Source organism: Lycium barbarum, chromosome 8 (assembly GCF_019175385.1).
Source record: "Lycium barbarum isolate Lr01 chromosome 8, ASM1917538v2, whole genome shotgun sequence".
Taxonomy (NCBI): Eukaryota; Viridiplantae; Streptophyta; class Magnoliopsida; order Solanales; family Solanaceae; genus Lycium; species Lycium barbarum.
The window spans coordinates 117011182-117019931 of NC_083344.1; positions in this window are offsets into that span (position 1 = coordinate 117011182).

Consider the following 8750-nt stretch of genomic DNA (forward strand, 5'->3'; position numbering starts at 1 on the left):
CATGAAAACCTAAAGAATGAGGTTCTCTATGGATCAGATGGCCAAGCATGTCTTTAAATTTTACTTTTCAATGAACCAGATATATATTTATGATTAATATTTTAATTATTTTTTCTATGTATATTTTTTCCAGGACTTTTTTTTTCTAGTTGATGTTCGCATTTTGCCAAAAATAATCACTGCACTGAAAGTATTGATGAATTTTGTTTTCAACTGTCAACAAGTACTCGAGGGTTACACATTACTTCCGTATGAGGGTGGCTAAAGGGGAAGGCTAGTAAAACAGGCTTTAGGCCCCCCAAAACTTTTAAGTAATAGTGATTTTTATGATTTTATTTTCGCTTGTTTGTAGAAAAAATAAGAAATAATTAAAACATTTAAATAAATTACTTTTATAATACAATATTTTAGAATTATGATTAAACTACTCATAGTTTATACTAATAAATAAAATTTATACAACAACATCCAAAAGATTGCATTGCAATTACATGGCTAACATCGTATTAACTTGAATTAATTCTTACCAATATAAATAATAGTACTAATGTAACTATGTGAAGTTAAAAGTTTTTATGTCTTTTAAAAATATTGCACTACAAACGACAAATATGGAGAAAAAAAATTAATAGGCCGCTTATTGATAATTGGCTTTAGGTCATTAATTCGCTGCTGCTGCTACTACTACTACTACTACTATTATTATTATTTATTATTCTTCTTCTATTGTTGTTGTTGTTGATGTTGTTCTTGTTATTGTTGTTATTATTGTTATTATTGTTGTTATTGTTGTTGTTATTGTTATTATTATTATTATTATTATTATTATTATTATTATTATTCTTATTATTATTATTGTTGTTGTTATTATTATTATTATTCTTATTGTTGTTGTTGTTGTTGTTGTTGTTGAGGAAAGGATATTGGGTACATTGTTGTTGGAAAAAGGAAATTATAAACGATCAAGGTCAATTTCATCCTTCCCTATGTTTTAGGTCCTCCGTGTTGTTTGCAACTTCTAAGGGATTCATTGATTTATCTTCTACTTGCTCTAACTATGTTTCAAATTATTTTTCTAGAGTTTTAAGTTATATATATATATAACGATTGAGTATTGAGAGAAAGTGTTGCAAATTTATTTGAGAATCACAGCTCTTTTCTGTATGGATGTTGTTGAGGAACTACAGCGTCAATTTCCTTCTCTTGTAACTTGGTGCATGCTACGATTTGGTAGATAGAAAGTACAAGGATAAAGACAATATCAAGCCTCAACTCAATGCTAAATACTGAAACATGAAAGAAAGTTTAATCAAAAGTTACTACATATGTCTATTTCAGATCAATCCTTGTATTGACATAATTTTTTTAGCACGTTGCTCCATCTTGTTCTATTAGTGATAACTTTAGGTATGATTTTCAATATGATGTTGTAAGTAGATGTATCAAAACGGGTTGGTCTAGCCCAACTCAACTCAACCTCAAAGGGCTAAAGAATTAAGATGACTTGGATGGGCTGGCCTTTTTTAATGAAGGACTTCTAAAATGGCAGCAGCCCTCAGCAGGCAACGAATCAGGATGGGCCAGCCCTTTAAGCTATTTTTTCTTTCTTTCTGAAATGACATTTTCTAAGTGAATTTTGGTACACTTTGAACATAAAGCTTTTTGCAATCTAAAATAGAATCCTCTACCACCCCATTCTTACACGAACTCAAAAAAAAATAAAAAAATTCAAGAGAACAAATAAATTACTTTGTTTGTTCACTAATTCAGGTCACGTCCAAAAGAAATTAAACATAATAAAAAGTATAACCCTGATTTCTAATTCACTACTTAGTAGTAAGTATATTCTTGTTTTCATTACTTTTTATTTTTTCTTTTATTTTACTTATATTTTTTTTAAAATTAATTAGTTTATTATACTTTTCTGGCCTCAAGGGCTGACCACAGTCCAATCCTTGATGATGGCTTGCGAAAAGAGGCGGGGCTATTGAGCTTCACTTTAAATAGGCCAAAGAAATCTTAGCCCAAGCCAACTTAAATAAAGGGCTGGGTTGGGTTGGCCTCACGGGCCAAGCCCAATTTGACGGCTAGTTTGTAAGGTTTCTTTCTGGGCTATTTGCATGATTGTCCTTCATGCGGATTGGTCTTGAATTTTTGTCCCTCAATTTGCTGGTCTTTAATTTTTGTCCTTCGCTTAAAAAGGTGGCTGAAAATATTTCGAGGTTCTGGGTTCAAAACCCAGCAGAGTCGAAAATAATAATAATTTCGCAGACCTATGCCTTTTCGGGCAAAGTTACATAGAGCCTATGCCGGAGCGGCAAACTTTGCCTTAAGGCATAACTAAAAGTCTGCCACATAAGGCAGACTTTTTGCAAAAGCCTTGCCTTGTGATTTTTTTTTTTTGACTGAGTGAGGGGTCGAACCCAGAACCTCGGGGTATTTTCGGCCACCTTTTTAAGTGAAGGGAAAAAAAATTAAAGACCAACAATTTGAGGGACCAAAATTAAAGACCACCCCAAAAGAAGGGAAATCCGCAGAAAAAAATGTTTCTTTTTCATATGGCTTCGAGTATATATTTAAGTGTCTTATACTGATTTACTTGATTTTGTTGAGTTATAATTACATTATATTCTTTCTTAAATAGTTTATGTTATTAGGAAGTACTAGTATACATACCCGCGCGATGTGCGGTGAGTTAATAAACGTAATCACGAATATACATATTTATTGAACAATTTGAAGATGCACCTTGTTGTAAAGTAATACTATAAAGCTTACATGAGGGAATGTTAGCATATTTAGCAATTCGACAGGTTATAATAGTTAATACTTATGAAAAACAAACTAATTTATAAGCTTAGTTTATTGTTTAAATTTGTTAATAGTAACTTTTAGCATTATTTAATTATTTACTTTATTTATTTTACAAATTAACCAAAATCATAAATATCTCACACAATCCGTATTATCCTGTTGTATGCATTTGTTTACTATAATATTTTTCATTATTTTCTTACTTAGTGTTTTACCCATAATTCAAATAATGATTTTGAATTACTTATATTTAGTTTTCAATTTGAGATACTGAATTTTAGTTTTAATTATTGATATTACCTACATATGAATTTAAATTGTATTTGTTTTTATTCAATATCTATTAAAATTTCAATTAGTGGCCCTATCCATAGAGTATGATATTTCTGATCATAAATCAAAGACCTTCCCTTCTCAAATTAGAATATGCCTTATCCTTGTATATATATTTCTATAGTATAATTTTTTATACTTCTTATTTTTCTTGTTTCATATTTATTGCGTTTGCATTTTTAAGTACTTTATCATACGATTGTTTATTTGTTTTTCACCTTTGTCCTCGCCTATCACTCCTCTTTAAGTATAATATAAACAGTTAGTATGAATTTCTTAACAATATTTATTCCTATTCCTACATTTCACTTCTATAACACAAGAAGAAAAAACAAAAGAGAATTAATTCAATGTCTATGAAGAAAATGTACCCCTACTTGCTTGTTAGACAAAATTACTTTCTCTCTTCTAATCAATAACTCATCAATCTGCACATTGTATAAATTATTAAATGTTTAAAGGTTCAAAATTGCAATCACAAAGATACAATATATCAAGAGTTTTCCGATTTGATTTTTATTATTTGATTAACTGCGAATGTTAAACTATTCGATCCACAACCTTTGATAAGAAGGTTAACAGGAAAGGAAAAAATTACTTCCTCCATTTAAAATTATAGTTAATATGTTATGTGCAATAAAATTCAGCAGTTTAATTTATTGATGAATCGTTATACTCTCTTTGTCCCAATTTATGTGGCACTTTTTGTTTCCCGAGATTTAAACTGTATGAACTTTGACGAACATTTTAAGATGTATTTTTTCACCAAATTGATATGAGAAAAATTGCAAATTAGATTACTTTTCATGTAGTTTTCAAATATATAAATTTTAATCCTAAAATATTAAGTTAATTTAATCCAATTTAGCTTCAAAGTTTAGTCAAATTGATTCTCAAAAAGCGAAAAGTGCCACATAAATTGGGACGGAGGGAGTAATTTTTTAAGAGTTGAGTTCATAAGTTACTCACATATTCCAGGCTAAGATTACAAAGAAACACATTATTGTATTAATTTTATTTGAATCTAATAATATTTTTTATCACACCGCTTAATATATTTAAAATAATAAATTATGAAATGTGAAAATTAATTATTTATATAATAAAATTTTAGTGACGTCAGTGATGTAAACCTGTCACGCCCCGAACCATGGCTTGGGCGTAACACGGCACTAGGTGCCTGATTCTGCATGTGACCAAGCGAACCACATGGCTTGCTGAATCATCATGAGGCATACATGAGCGGGAAATATAACGTGAAGTGCATGATGAGATTTTATAAAACATAGTAAGTTACAATATTAAACATAAATACTTGGTTAAGTCATGAATGCGGACAATATCATAAATGAGCCAAATCGGCTAACCAACTTTGGAAGTCTAACATGACATTTGTCTTGTCTATGAAACCTCTAACATGAGTCTGAAACACGTAACATACTTACTGGGACAAGGCCCCCAGCATACCTTTAGATGCAAAACTAAATAAAGAAAGACAGTGCCTAAACCCCGAATGAGATGGAGCTCACCAATAAGCTGGTACGTGCAGATCCTAATGAGCAGAGGCGTCGTCCTGTAAATCCGTACCTGCATCGTGAAATGCAGGCCTAAGGTGGTAACGTGCCTGATGGATCCATTCAGTGTAAATTAAGGAATCGTCCTAACTGGGCGGAGCGATCCTTGTCCTACGGTGGCTACGTAGTTTCAGGCTATCTGAGCCTTCTCGGTAATTCGTGGAACTCCCAAAAACATGAACATGATTTAATTGGCTAAGAAGCTCGTGATTTTCGTGAATTAACTTGTACTTGTCTTGAAATCATGATTTCACGAAATAACTTGTAAACATGGTTTCATGAAATAACTTGTATTTAGCATGTATGTATCTTGAGTCATGGCATGAAGATAGTTATATAATACAATTGCATGAAAACTTGTAGACATGTAGGATATTCATGAAATAAACATTTTTATTTAAAAACATGCATGCAAGAACCCATGGAATACAAGATATGGGTTTTCATGGATTACAGACTGATTCTCAATAATCATATGGAGTTATTAAGAACACAATGATAGAATAATAGCAATTCATACATAATATAATTATGGACATGGACTTAGGGTTATTATGAGCATGGTGTAGAAACCCTAGTTTTCGTAAAGATTAATACTTTATGGATTAAGAGGCGTGGGGAAGAACAATGATGTTCCCACACGTAGATAGCAACTCTACACACCTGGTAATGCTCCAAATTTGAATTAAAGACTTTAACTTTGAAAAAGATATCCAAAATCTTGAATTCTTGAACCTTGAGATGGTTTTTCTTGAAAACCCTAGTTTAGGAATGATGATTTCTTGTTTAGAATACAAGAATATGCATTAGAATTGGCTTGGAATAATTAGAATAGGCTTACCCTTGTGTTCTTGATGATGGAAGAGGGTAGGAGGTCGTTCTAGGGCTTGAAGGAATGAAAATTAAATTTGAATTGATATGGACGAATATATATTGTTCTGGAAAAATTGAATTTTACGCCCAGCAAAATACTGGCCGTATTTTGAAAGAAGGGTTGTATTTTGAATTACGGTCCGTATTCCGTGTGGACTGCACTGCGTCTCTTCAGTAAAATGGCCATAACTCTTTGCACAGATGTCCGTTTGACCCCCATAATATACCATTGGAAAGGTATTTGAAAGCTCTACAACTTTTATCAAGGAAGTCCATATTTTGAAATACGATCCGTATTTAACAATGTAACATCCAGATGTCAAATTCCAGAATGCTCAGAAATCTTTGGTACTGATTTACAACTTGAAATACGGCCCGTATACTGCTCTAACTGCACGATCTAACTGCACGATCTAGAATATGAAAGAAGCGAGACAGCCCTGAATGTCTTGGTGGTCAACTATTTATATGTATGGGGCCCCCACACATATAAAAGTGACCCCACTGGACACGGTTTCATAGACTCCCTAAAGACACTTGAACCTAGGCTCTGATGCCAAGCTTTGTTACGCCTCGAACCATGGCTTGGGCGTAACACGGCACTCGGTGCTTGACTGCATGTGACCGAGCGAACCACATGGCTTGCTGAATCATCATGAGACATACATGAGAGGAAATATAACGTGAAGTGCATGATGAGCTTTTATAAAACATAGTAAGTCACAATATTAAACGTAAGTACTTGGTTACGTCATGAATGCGGACAATATCATAACTGAGCCAAACTGGCTAACCAACTCTGGAAGTCTAACATGACACTTGTCTTGTCTATGAAACCTCTAACATGAGTCTGAAACACGTAACATACTTGCTGGGACAAGGCCCCCAGCATACCTTTAGATGCAAAACTAAATAAAGAAAGACAGTGCCTAAACCCCGAATGAGATGGGGCTCACCAATAAGCTGGTACGTGTAGATCCTAATGAGCAGAGGCGTCGTCCTGTAAATCTGTACCTACATCGTGAAATGCAGGCCCCTGGGCAATATAAAGGGGACATCAGCACATTGAATGTACTGGTATGTAAAGCAACTGAATGAAATAAACGTGGCACATGAAATAACATGATAAGAACTGAAACTGAAAACCTGGACATGAACATGAGCATGAGCATGGGTACACACACACACACACACACACACACACACACACACACACATATATATATATATAACATAAGTAAAACATAATAAGTAGGGAGAGCATTTAATAAACCGACCATGTGATATCACCATGAGGGTACGTGGAGTCTGGTACCTCGCCGGACCAGCACAGCCCCCATACCTTGCCAGGGTATAAGGTGGTAACGTGCCTGATGGATCCATTCAGTGTAAATTAAGGAATCATCCTAACTGGGCGGAGCGATCCTTGTCCTACACTGGCTACGTAGTGTCAGGCTATCTGAGCCTTCTCAGTAATTCGTGGAACTCCCAAAAACATGAACATGATTTAATTGGCTAAGAAGCTCGTGATTTTCGTGAATTAACTTGTACTTGTCTTGAAATCATGATTTCACGAAATAACTTGTAAACATAGTTTCATGAAATAACTTGTATTTAGCATGTATGTATCTTGAGTCATGGCATGAAGATAGTTATATAATACAATTGCATGAAAAATTGTAGACATGTAGGATATTCATGAAATAAACATTTTTATTTAAAAACATGCATGCAAGATCCCATGGAATACAAGATATGGGTTTTCATGGATTACAGACTGATTTTCAATAGTCATATGGAGTTATTGAGAACACAATGATAGAATAATAGCAATTCATACATAATATAATCATGGACATGGACCTAGGGTTATTATGAGCATGGTGTAGAAACCCTAGTTTTCGTAAAGATTCATTGTGGATTAAGAGGCGTGGGGAAGAACAATGATGTTCCCACACGTAAATAGCAACTCTACATACCTGGTAATGCTCCAAACTTGAATTAAAGACTTTAACTTTGAAGAAGATTTCCAAAATCTTGAATTCTTGAACCTTGAGATGGGTTTTCTTGAAAACCCTAGTTTAGGAATGATGATTTCTTGTTTAGATTACAAGGATATGTATTAGAATTGACTTAGAATAATTAAAATATGCTTACCTTGGTGTTCTTGATGATGGAAGAGGGTAGGAGGTCGTTCTAGGGCTTGAAGGAATGAAAAATAATGATTTGAACTGATATGGACGAAAATATACTGTTCTGGAAAAAATAAATTTTATGCCCAGCAAAATACTGGCCGTATTTTGAAAGAGGGGCCGTATTTTGAAATACGGTCCGTATTCCGTGTGGACTGCACTGCGTCTCTTCAGTAAAATGGCCATAACTCTTTGCACAGATGTCCGTTTGACCCCCATAATATACCATTGGAAAGGTATTTGAAAGCTCTACAACTTTTATCAAGGAAGTCCATATTTTGAAATACGATCCGTATTTAACAATGTAACATCCAGATGTCAAATTCCAGAATGCTCAGAAATCTTTGGTACTGATTTACAACTTGAAATACGGCCCGTATACTGAAATACGGTCACTATTCATGGGCGTAAACCCCCATCTTATAACAGAACAGGGAAATTCCAATTCCCACATTCTTTATCTGATTTTCTAAGTCTAGGATCATGGTCAAAGCTTAGGTTAAAGGTACGAGGTGTTACAAAACCTAATTCTAAAATTTATGCTGAAATTCGAATTAATACTTGATGAGTCGTGAAATTACGGGATATTCGATGCTAATTCCTTAAGCTTTTGTGACTCTTTAAGCACTTTTGTTGTTACTTTTTTGTGTATTTATGTTGTTTTGTAGGATTAGATGTCCGGAGAGCATAACGGAGCAAAACGGACCAAAATAAAGCAAAAATAGAACAATCTACACTTTCTGGCCGCATCTGCTAATAGCACATGTTGCAGCATGTTGAACCCGCGAGTAGCACTTGGTGCAGCACATGGTGACAGAGAAATTGGCACAACCTGCTACGGTTTTGGCACAACCTGCGATTAGCATGTTGAACCCGCGAGTAGCACTTGGTGCAGCACATGGTGACAAAGAAATTGGCACAACCTGCTACGGTTTTGGCACAACATGCGACTAGCATGTTGCAC